The sequence below is a fragment of the Brassica napus genome, chromosome C2 (genome assembly GCF_020379485.1).
Source record: "Brassica napus cultivar Da-Ae chromosome C2, Da-Ae, whole genome shotgun sequence".
NCBI classification, from domain to species: Eukaryota; Viridiplantae; Streptophyta; class Magnoliopsida; order Brassicales; family Brassicaceae; genus Brassica; species Brassica napus.
In genome coordinates, this window is record NC_063445.1 from 28,167,315 (window position 1) to 28,180,211 (window position 12,897).

General features: G+C 39.4%; 1 non-coding gene across 1 annotated transcript; it reads right to left on the reverse strand.

The window, feature by feature from the left end:
• Positions 1 to 11,624: 11,624 nt before the first annotated feature.
• LOC125582609 lies at positions 11,625 to 11,731 on the reverse strand. Its single transcript, XR_007320066.1, has one exon. It is a non-coding gene; the product is annotated as a small nucleolar RNA R71 (small nucleolar RNA).
• Between the last annotated feature and the right edge of the window lie 1,166 nt (positions 11,732 to 12,897).

Consider the following 12,897-nt stretch of genomic DNA (forward strand, 5'->3'; position numbering starts at 1 on the left):
CTTTCGTCCGGTGTGTTGTTCGGTCCACGAACCATCGACTGTTAACCCTAATCAGGCGCGAAAGTTCTTTTCTCCATTGCGTTGTACGGCGCCTGTGATGGTTGAGCTCCTTCGCGATTTCTAAAACGGTGTGCATTATGATATCTTCGTGTTAACTCTCATTAATTCAGACGCCCACAGCGATGTCTTCAATTCATGAGTCGAATCGGCGAGGCGGTGTGCTTTCTGTATAAATATGTATGTATTTCCCTTCCAAAATTCGCATTCTCTTCATCTCTCCAATCTCTCTCATGGTGTAACGATTGGAGTTCCTGTCAATCAATCTTCTAAAATCCGATTAGGCCGGATTGGCGAATGGCATCTCGATTGGCTCAAAAATCTATATGAATTGATCCAAGAATTTCTGGAACTAGGTCATCGGGATTATCACGGACTGTTACAGTTCCTCTCGAGTCGTAAGACACCACATGCAAATCCTTTCCTTGGCTTTTTTTTCATTTGTGTTATGACTGCGAGGTTTCACGTTTGTAGCCCAATGTTTCAAAATACTCAACTTAAAAATTTGTTCTCCACCAGAGAACTTGTGAGAAGTTGGTGTTACCTCCTACTTTCGATGATGTTGGTAATGTTGCTCAACTCTCTACTATTTTTGGTTCTATACATAAGAAAGTTGTGTAATTTATGAATCAAAGGCCTCTTTTTGTAAACTTATGATTCTTAAGACTACAAGATCTCTGATTTTTTTTTTTTAATTATTGGTAGTAGCTCAGATACGAAGAACACATGGATCTGAACAAAAGTTTCCATGGCCACCGCTTCTGTCATTATGACTGAGTGAACGTCTCCACCTTATCTGTGAAACTTTACACACCTTCCACCTATAGCTTCGTCTCCTTCGATATTGTTTCATCATAGTGGTTGTTCATTGAACGCAACAGCAACATACACCGATGACATTCTGTCAGAGAGACAGATCAATGGCTCCCATTGGTGAGGTGGATGAGACGAAGATAAAGGTTGCTTCAAGGTGTGAATGTTTTCTGAACTGATTTGTTTTTAAAATCGGTTATTCAGCAAAATATGGTTTTTCCGTGGGATGTTGATACAACAGGATATAATTTTCTGTTTGTTCTATTTATTGTTATAACATTTGTTTTTCTCTAAATAATTAGGTTTTATATTATGGGTAAATCATTCTTTTTTGTAGTTGATTCTTATTTTTTTATGTTAACTTTGTTTGTCGTAAAAAATCGTCTCCCATTACAGTTAACTAATTTTTTGATATAATTATTAAATTTTTGGCAGCTTTGTGATGCTCTTCACCATAAGCGTTACAAAAAGTTGAATCACTTAGAAAAAAATATTAAAGAAGAAGAATTAAGTAAAGGGAGGATTCAATGCTGTAAAATGTATCAGCTGCAGTCACCATTTGGATTTGTTTTACTCGACATATCCTCAGATTTTGGAAAAAAAAGTTGCAAGCAAGTGTTGAGATCGGAGGACAAAATGACTTAAAACTATACGACTCTTACAAATAATACTAGGTCTGATACAATTTATATAAAAAAATAAACAGGAGAGGAGCTTGATTTTGTAAACGATTGAGTATTGGGGATGGTCTCTCAAGTAACTTCTGGAACTAAGTCTCAAAGATTACTGTGAATTTAGCCAAGGTGTGTTAGTCTTGGACGATGCTTCAGTTGGACCGTCCTGTAACAACAACGGAGAAAGGCAAATATAGTCCAGAAACAACATAATGTTTTGCTGGAGAAAAACAGGTAGCTATGGATTATGGATTCAACTCTGATAAAAAAGTCAAACATGTCTCTTTCACCAAAGGACAACGATTTTGTTGTACAAGGAAGACAAGTGTATTATGATTTATTTGGTTTGTTTTCATTTAGTTTGGCATGCTTCTGGGGTTTGTACAAATTAGTACAACATCAATTTCTCACGGAACAACAAAAGATTCACAATGTAAAAAACATATATATATATATACGTCAAAAGGCTATTCTATTACTCAAACTTGAGGTGGTCTGGGTAACCAGACCAGAATAGAACAACCAATAAAATGTAACTACTGTAAAAAAGCATATTTAAATTGACCTCAAATGTATAGTAAATAGCATGTAACATGATACTTACAAAGTAGCTTTGTGTAGTTTTGAATCAAAGTTATATATTTCTAAACATAATAAAATATACATAAGCCAAAATAATAATAAAATATATATAACATAAATTGTTTTTTCTTTAATTATTGTGTAGTCAATTCAAAAAATAAATATTAAAAATTATTTTTGTTACTAAAACCTTCCAAAATAAAGTTTATTTCATGTTTATATGACAAAATTTAAATATTAATGAATTTGTATAGGATTTTCTGGGTGCATATGCGAAATACATAAGTGTATATGTATATAAGATTAAAATAAACATTTGTAAAAACATGTTCTGCCCAAATAGTATAAACAAGATATATTTCATTTTTTCTCGCGATTATAAAGCATCACTTTGATGATATTAGTCAATTTTAAATTATTTATATATGTTTTTCATTAATTACATTTTCCCAAAATACACAAAGTTTTCTCTGTGTTCTTTGGTCTAAAATTATAAAGCATCCACTGGACTAATATTAAAGTATATTAGATCACTTTAATTCAAACCAAAAATATTTATTGAAAATAATAATATGTTCTTAGAATTCTTTTTGTTATTTGTTGTCTATAATATCATTTTCTATAATGATTTTAAATGCTTCATAAATTAAGAAAAAATTATATAAAATAGTTTTTGTTATAACTTCCCGTCCGTAGGACGGGCCGACCCTAGTATATTAGTAATAGATAAATCTAAATATAGATCCTTAATTACTAAACCAAACAATGATAATATGATAATATGATTTTTTTACCATGATTTAGATTTAAACTCTTACTCGTCAACGAGTTTATACATGTTTCTTTTTTTTTCTCTAGAATAAATCTCAAAACATTGAGATCATTTTTCTTGGTCAAAACTCAAAGTCAAACCTAAAACTAATCCATGCTTTTCTTGGATTTTTCTTTTGTCCTATTCACCCCACAAGTTCATGATATTCAAAAAAATGCCATCAAATTTTTTTTTTCCGAAAATGACATTTTTACTCTCTCACCCTCATCATCTTCAAATAATTACAAGATTGCCATTGTCATCAATACCCCAACCACCATGAACAACCAATTTGAAGCTCTTAATGCACCTAAAATCGATTTACACTCTCTCTTTCTCACTTGTTATGAACTAAAAACAACATCTCTTTCACTTTGCCTCCATATTCATCCAAAAAACTCAAGCTTTTGATTCAAAATTTTTTATGGTTTATAGAGCCATTCAAGCATACTATTCTTGGTGGGTTACTTTCGTTTGAGATTCTGAGTGGTTGGAGAAGACTCTGTGTGCTAAGGAAGTCATCTCACTAGTTTAAGGTATGAAACTGAAATTTTTTCCAGATCTGTTCGTGTAGAAGATGATGTTAGGAGTTTTCAAGGCTCCTAAGACAAATGTTGTAGTATAAATCATTGTCGAACTAATTCCAAGGGATTTCAAGCACTGAGAATGCAAGTACTTACTTAATCTAAGTGCGACCGATGATTTAAAGGGTTTTCTAAACTAATGATTAATACTAATGCAGTTTCAAAATAATAAAAACGGTAAATGAGTTGACTTTCTTAACTAAGGAAAATGAGAACTCATGGGCATAGGAATTAGACCTTGGGTGATCAAGTTTCGAACTAAGGATGGCAGACGAACAATCAAACTATCAACCTTAAGCTTAGACACGATCCTAAACAAACTCTATGTCTAGATGGATGTTCATTTACTAACACATTTCAAACAACAAATGTCTTTGGTTGAATAATATGGAAGCAATCATTACTAGCAGGTCTAAGGCTATCTTAGCACTTCTAACAACAAATGTCTTTGGCAAAATATGCTAAAAGCTTAGAGGAGTTGTTTCAGGCATTTCATCGAACACCTTTTGGGTGGGAAATGCCTAAAGATCAACTTTTGAGAAGCTAACTCAGAAGATGCATTATGATTACTCTACTAGTAAGGTTTTGGAATGATCTACTTTAAAACATCCTAGCTCTAACCTAATCACCCTTAATCTTCCTAACCCATGAATTCAAATGGTGATTACTCACTACTCTTCATGATTCCTCTTAAACCCATTTTGGATTTCAGATTAATCATACAAAGGGATACAACAATGAATTGGAAACACATAATTGCAATAACTAGATGAACAAAGATGATTCAAGAGATGAACTTTCCAAAGGTTTTTCTTAGAACAAAAGATAATCTGTCTGGTGGCTGCCAAAAAGTACTTAAAACATAGGTTTTCAGAAGTAAAAACGTGCATAGTGAAATGACCAAAAGGCCCTTGAGTAGAAATGAATTCGAGCAAACAGAAGGCGCGCAGCGACCTCCAGTAGTCGCTCCGGGAGGTCGCTCCAGGCTTCGGGAGCGACCTGGAGGGGTCGCTGCAAGACGTCGCTCCGGGTGATGGAGACGCGAGCGACCTCGCTGTGTCGCTCCGGTCACGTCGCTCCGGGTGATGGAGACGCGAGCGACCTCGCTGTGTCGCTCCGGTCACGTCGCTCCGGGTGATGGGGACGCGAGCGACCTCGCTGTGTCGCTCCGGTCAAGTCGCTCTGAAGGGGTGTCACAGCGTCTTCACGGTGTCGCTCCGGTGAGGTCGCTCCCGTGCACTGCTCGTCCAATGATCACCTTTATCATCTCTTTTGAGCTCCAAGTGCACCCAAATGTCTCCAAGAACTCCATGTGGTACTCCAATACCTGATAATGACTCATGTATGCAAAATGCAACCTAAACATGGCTAAATCCTAGTCTATATGATCAAAATGCACATGGGTGAATGGATAAGACAATGGAAATATGCAAGATATCAGAAGACTTACCCGTAAGTAGTCTGGCTGTAGAAGACTTACGGGTAAGTCTTCTGGTCAAACGGACGACTTACTTTTAAGTCGTTATCTTTGTTTGTTAAAAACAAAATCTAGAGAATACCCTAGAAGACTTACTGATAAGTCGTCTAGGATAAATGGGTTAGTTTTGCATTTGACCGAATTCTGTCAGATATTTGACTTTTCCTAGACGACTTACTGGGGAAAACAAAAATTTCAATATTTTATTAAATCTGGAAGACTTATCTGTAAGTCGTCTCAGGTTACTTTTGCAATTGGAAAATAAAACTTAAATATTTAACTTTTCCCAGACGACTTATGCGGAAGTCGTCAAGTAAGACGACTTACTTGAAAGTCGTCCAGGATAAGCAAAGTCGTCCAGATTTATTTCCTAGATTATGGTCAAACCTTGCTTATCTCGGACGACTTTCTTGTACGTCGTATGCCTGGACGACTTTCAAGTAAGTCGTCAGGGTAAAGTTAAATATATAAGTTTATTTTTTGAATTGCAAACTAACCTGAGAAGACTTACAAATAAGTCGTATAGCTTTAATAAAATATTGAAATTTTTGTTTTCCCTGAGACGACTTACTGGTAAGTCGTCCAAGAAAAGTCAAATATCTGACACAATTCGGTCAAATGCAAAACTAACCTATTTATCCTAGACGACTTACCAGTAAGTCGTCTAGGTTTTTTTTTTTAACAAACAAAACTGGACGACTTACAAGTAAGTCGTCCTATTTAAAATTCAATTACAAAATGACCTGTTTGGACGACTTACTGGTAAGTCTTCCAGACGACTTACTGGTATGTCGTCTGCGTCAATGTTTAGTAAACTTTCATTTTCTCTATGTTTACTAATGTGTTTTATTTTGAATTTTTGTAGATGATGTGTCAGTTATATGCAGTGTATGGAGAATGGTTGTTGAATGATTGCCGTTGGGATTTTGTGGTTGATAATGTCAAAGGAGCGAGAATCATTTTTTGGGGGGAAGGTTCGACACATGCTGAACTTCTTGCAATGGCTCAAGAAGATTATAACCTGGACATGAGCACAGAATCTGTGGAGATAACCTACTCATTACCAGCAGAAATGATGCAGGCTCCAGACACCCCTCCTATTCATGTTATAAGTGATAGACAAGTTCAAAACTTGCTCGAGATAACCAAAACGCATGGAGTATGGCTTTGTGTATCAAGCCGTAGCAAGGTGGAAACGGTTTTAGAGTTCAGGGAAGAAGATGATGAAGCTGATGAATGTTTTGAAGACGATGATGATGATTTGGTTGAAGATGAAAATCATGATGGGGAGGAGGACGATGGGGAGGAGGATGCTGGTATCTCTATTGTTGCTGAAGCGGACGAGAATGGTGAGGATTACAGTGTTTATGGAAAGGTTGATGATGAGGATGAGGAAGATGATGATATATGTTTTGAAGATATCGAAAAGATCGAAGGAGGAAGATCGAATGGTAACAATATCTATGTCAACCAGAGTTTTGTTAGCAAGGATGCACTGCTTTCAAAGCTGCGGTTGACAGCAGTGAGGTTTAAGTTCTCCTTCAGAATATACAAGTCAACGAAAACTCTCCTTGTGACAACATGTCCGGTTAGTGGTTGTCAATGAAAGGTCAGAGCGAGTGTGAAACATGGGACAAACACGTTTTGGGTAACAAAGTATGTGGAAAAACACACATGCTCAGCAGGAGACCGACTCGCTCAGCGGAGACACTGTACTCCGAAGTATGTTGGTAGGCTTTTCATTGATCGTGTTGGAATCATTGATGGGTTGAATCCACAGCATATCATTGATGCAATGAAGAACATGTTTGGCATGACGCTTGATTACACCACTTCATACAGAGCACTTTTATATGCACAAACATTGGTGAGAGGATCAGCAGAAGATGGATATTCGCGTCTGCCATCATATCTCGAGCAAATCTCCTTAGCAAATCCTGATTCTATCACGGCTATAGAACTTGATTCTATCAATAGATTTAAGTATCTATTTCTCTCTTTTGGAGCTTCTATCAAAGGTTTTAAGTATCAGAGAAGGGTCATTGTGGTGGATGGGACTCACCTAAGTGGGAAATATGGAGGTGTTATGTTAGTTGCAGCCGCACAAGATGGGAATTTTCAGATATTTCCATTGGCTTTTGGGATCGTAGATGCTGAAGATGAACCTTCTTGGGAATGGTTTTTCACAAAATTGGCTAGTTGTGTATCTGATGAGCAGCCTCTGGTGATAGTCTCTGACCGGCACGCGGCCATTAAAAGTGTGTGTGATAAGGTGTTTCCTTGGGCAACCCGAGGAATATGTTATTATCACCTTCAAGATAACATTGTCAAAAAGTATAAAGGGAAACATCTCTTGTACTTGGTGAAAGGTGCTGCTTATGCTCATACGGTTTCAGATTTTGACCGGTACATGGCTGAGATACGGAGTGCAAACCCGGACCTTGCAACGTATTTGGAGAATGCCGACGTCAGCCTATGGTCAAGGGTTTATTGTCAGGGGGACAGGTACAACATAAAGATAAGCAACATCGCTGAATCTATTAATTCCGCTCTGAAGCGAGCTAGAGGATTTCCGGTTCAGTTCCTGTTGGAGTTCATAAGGGAGAAGCTAGGAAAGTGGTTTTGGAAAAGGAGAGAAGATGCTTTGAGTCTCCCAACTCAACATAGTCGAGGTGTTTAGTACTTGCTTGCTATTCGATCGGAGATAGCGGATACGATGACGGTACAACCAATTGATGGATGGTGATTCTTTGTGAAAGGTGGGAAAATGGACTGTGTGGTTGATTTGGAACATGGAAAGTGTGATTGTGGTGTCTATGCAGTGGAGAAAATACTTTGCTCTCATGCTATAGCTGCTGGAACATCTGTTGGTTTGCATATCTCCACACTTGTATGTCCAGTGTACTCAAAGGATTTTCTGTTTGCAGGATACTCAGAGAATATATATCCTTGTGTTGGACAACAAGTTGAGGAACGCACATGCTTTCCTCCGGAAGTAAAGCGTGGTCCGGGAAGACAGAAGAAATCAAGATGGCAATCTTGGTTGGAGCTATCCAGGATGAGAGGACGCAAACCCCGTAAGCAACACAAGGTTTTTAGATGCTCAAAATGCAAGGAAACTGGCCATACGAAACCACAATGTAAGTCGTCCAGTGATTAGTCTTCCAGAAGACTTTCAATTAAGTCGTCCAAAAGGTTGTCCAGTTAGTCGTCCAGGGTTTTTTCTTGCAGAAGACCTTCAAGTTAGTCGTCCAGTGATTAGTCTTCCAGAAGACCTTCAATTAAGTCGTCCAGAAGGTCGTCCAGTTAGTCGTCCAGGGTTTTTTCTTCCAGAAGACCTTAAAGTTAATCGTCCAGTGTTTAGTCTTCCAGAAGACCTTCAATTAAGTCGTCCAGAAGGTCGTCCAGTTAGTCGTCCAGGGTTTTTTCTTCCAGAAGACCTTCAAGTTAGTCGTCCAGTGATTAGTCTTCCAGAAGACCTTCAATCAAGTCGTCCAGAAGGTCGTCCAGTTAGTCGTCCAGGGTTTTTTCTTCCAGAAGACCTTCAAGTTAGTCGTCCAGTGTTTAGTCTATGTACTAAAAGTTTGTGTTATGAACTTATCTGTGTCAACTTCTTTGTCAAATTGCACTACCAAACAAATTTGAGATGGTCTTGCCCTTTATATTATCCGAAATATAGTTACAAAAGGTCACTGCTCAGAAGACTTTCCAGACTACTTAAAGTTAAGTCGTCCAACATTCCAGACGACTTAACTGTAAGTCTTCTGCGCAGAATATAGTTACAAAATATGGATCAAGTTCAAATACACACATCAGCCTAATCTATCATACAAAATAATCTAACGTGGCCTGTTTATCACCCGTCATACGCACCCAGGTTGTCATCCATGTCCTTGTTTTCGAACTCATGCGCGTCAGGAAGCTCTTGAAATATATCCACCGCCATCTTATCCCTCATACTCTTCCTGTTGGCCTTAGCAAAGTCTTTTTTACTAAACTTTATCCCAATAGCATGACATTCAATGTACTTTAGAGTGTACACGCCACAATCACCAGCTCGGGCCGGAGGTATATTGGTCGGTCTCTCATATGTGAATGGCTCCAGGCTGTATTGGGCACGTAGTTCGTCTGAGGAAGCGCACTCAACAAGCAGATAAGGGACCATGTAGAGAAAATGCTCCATTACCACATCGAGTTCTTCTGGGTAGATACTGGAACAAATGCTGTCAAAGACGACTATGTGCCTCTTAGAGACTATGTGCCTCTTAGGGATCGATATCCACATAGCAATCCAATGACTGTCGGCGAAGTTTACAGGCGCATAGATATCATCAGTATCCTTCTCCCAAACCTTGTTCGATTGGCAAAATGATGGTATAGTGTCTGCATAATAATTCCACGCCCCACTAGGGAGTCTTCTTCCTAAACCGTTGTGATCGGGCTTCGAGTCCTTAAAATCCTTGAAGTTGAATCTCCATTGCTGAGCAAAGAGAGGATCAAGGAAGTGATATCTTGCATATTCACATTGTTTTATCCATTTATTCATGTGAATTTTCATCATATAGATTAGGATTTATCCATGTCTAGGTTGCATTTTGCATACATATGTATCTATTAGGTATTGGAGTACCACATGGAGTTCCTGGAGACATTTGGGTACATTTGGAGCTCAAGGGAGGTGATTAGAGTGATCTTTGGACGAGCACTGCCTGGAGCGACTTCCCGGAGTGACTACATGAAGTCGCTGTGACACACACCCCGGAGCGACCTGGCCAGAGCGACATAGAGAGGTCGCTCGCGTTTGGTTCGCGAGACACCCCTCCCAGAGCGACCTGGCCAGAGCTACATGGAGAGGTCGCTCGCATTTCTATCGCGAGACACCCCTCCTAGATCGACTTGCCAGAGCGACGCTCCGAGGTCGCTCGCGTTTCCATGGCGAGACGACACAAAACGAAGCCCGGAGCGACCTCTCAGAGCGACCCACTGAGGTCGCTCCCGAAGGCCGGAGCGACTTGTCGGAGCGACATGCCGAGGTCGCTCCGCGTCTATTTGCCTGTCGAACTCATGTTTTTCTAAGGGCCTTTTGGTCATTTATTATGCACGTTTTTACTTTTCAAAAACCTATGTTTTAAGTACCTTTGGTAGCCACCAGAGGCGGATTATCTCTTTTCTGGAGAACAACTAGCAAAACTTCTTTTGATTCAGATTTCATTACTTTCATCTTGTGTTCTTGTTGATTTCTTATCTATTTCTCTACATGATTAATCTGAAATCCAATATGGGTTTAAGAGGAATCATGGAGATTAGTGAGTAATCACTTTTTGAATTCATGGGTTAGGGGGATTAAGGGTGATTAGGTTAGTTCTAGGATGTTTTAGTGTAGATCATTCTTGTTCCTTGCTAGTAGAGTATTCATAATGCATCTTCTGAGTTGGCCACTCAAAAGTTGATCGATAGGTATTTCCCACCCAAAAGGTGTTCGATGAAATGCCTGAGACAACTCTCCTAGACTTTTAGTATACTTTGCCAAAGACATTTGTTGTTAAAGATGCTAAGATAGCTAATAGACTTGTTAGTAATGATTGCTTTCACATTAGTCAACAAAAGACATTTGATGTTTGAGATATGTTAGTAAATGAACATTCATCTAGACATAGAGTTTGTTTAAGATTGTGTCTAAGCTTAAGGTTGATAGTTTGATTGATCGTTTGCCATCCTTAGTTCGAAACTTGATCACCCAAGGTCTAATCCCTATGCCCATGAGTTCTCTTTTCCCTTAGCAAAGAAAGTCATTTCGTTTATCAGTAATCATTAGTTTAGAAACCTCTTAAATTATCGGTTGCACTTAGATTAAGTGAGTACTTGCATTCTCATTGCTTTGAAATCTCTTAGAATTGGTTCGACAATCATTTATACTACAACATTTGTCTTAGGAGCCTTGAAAACTCCTAATATCAAATTGGCGCCGTTGCCAAATTCTGAGTAGATTTAAACATTGAGATTTAGTCACTTGCTTGAGACTAAGTCATTTTAATTTTGTTTTGTTACTGATTCTTCTTCTTCACCTACCTTTCACTTTCAGGTGTATGAACTTGAGGAGCAGGGGTCCATCAAACCTAGTTCCAATAGTAGCAGACATCAGAGCTTTCGAGAGGGAGTGTGCTAGAGCTAGAAGAGAAGAAGAACAACAAGCCCACTTGCAGAGATTGGATATTGATATGGCAGATCAACCGCAAGGGGCAGAACACCAACCGCGGGCAGCTCGACCCATTGGTACTTATGACCGGCCCAATATTCATGGTCATAGACTGGGAATCCGAGCACCGGCTGTGACAGCCAACAACTTTGAGGTCAAGTCAGGACTCCTCAACGTGATTGAGAACAACAAATATCATGGCTTAGCTTTAGAGGACCCATTCGATCACTTGGACAAGTTCGACAGCTACTGTGGGTTGTCAAAAACCAATGGTGTGTCCGAAGATGCCTTAAAGCTCAAGCTATTCTCTTTCTCTTTGGGGGATAAGGCACGTCAGTGGGAGAAGTCTCTACCCAGCGACTCTATCACTACTTGGGATGAGTGCAAGAGAGCATTCATGGAGAAATTCTTCTCATCCTCAAGAACTGCTAAGCTGAGAAATGAGATCTCCAGTTTCCAACAGAAGAACTTGGAAGGATTCAGTGAAGCCTGGGAGAGATTCAAAGGCTATCAAACCAAATGCCCACATCATGGTTTTTCTAAGTAGAGCTTGCTCAGTACCTTCTACAGAGGTGTCCTTCATAAGTACAGAGCCAGATTGGATACAGCTAGCAATGGGTTCTTCTTGGGAAGAACTGAAGATGATGCAGAAGAGCTGGTTGACAACATGGTGAAGAGTGATGCAGTCTACAGTGCAGATCACGACAGAGGCAGTAGGGGTGATGATAAGCAGACGAGGAAAGAGATCAAAGCTTTGGAAGACAAGATCGACCTACTCATTGCTGAAAAAGCCACCCAAGAGCAGCTGAAGTTTGTTGGTAACTCCAAGCAGGACGATCCACCTGTTGTCCATGAGGTTGAGGGTTTGGAAGGTCATGAAGAGCTGTGTTTCATCAACAACAATAGTAGCTGGTACAAAAAAGAGCCCAACTTTCAGTACAACAACTACCAACAGAAATCCTACCCCAACAACCAACAGAGTGGTTATCCGCCTAGAAACAACCAGCAAGGCAGCTATCAACCTCAGCAAAACCCCTCATCTGGTTCCTCTGCTCCTCAAGAGAGCAGCACTGACACCCTGCTGAAACAAATCTTGGAGTCTCAGACTAGAAGTGAGAAGCATGTTGGTTATAAGTTGAAGAACCTTCATTCCAAGATTGATGGGAGCTACAATGAGCTCAACAACAAGTTCTCACATCTTGCTTCTACAGTCAAGAATTTAGAGAATCAGTTTTCTTCCATGAACACTCACCAGACTCGCCAGCAAGGATCTCTACCTGGAAAATCTGACCAAAACCCCAAGGAGGCCAAAGCTATCACCCTTAGGAGTGGTAAGCAGTTACCTCCTACAACCCTCACCAGGGATGCTGAGACACTAGGTGAGGAGGTAGCCATCAACATAGATGATCAAGTGGTGACCCACTACTTTCCCTTGTATATACCATTTCGTTTTTGCATATTAGTTTTCTCTTTTTGGGTATCTCTCTCTCCTTGACAACACAGAGACTGTGTGATTTAAGTGTGGGGGAGGTACCAAGTATTTGATCACGTTTGCTTTGATGTTGTTTCATTGAGTCATGCATTGCATACCTATTTGCATAAAAAAAAATCATTTAGTTTGCATCATTTGCATTTCTAGGAGAGTCTAGAGCATATAGGTTTCATTTACTTGTATTGGGAGCAATGATTTGAGATGCCTTGTA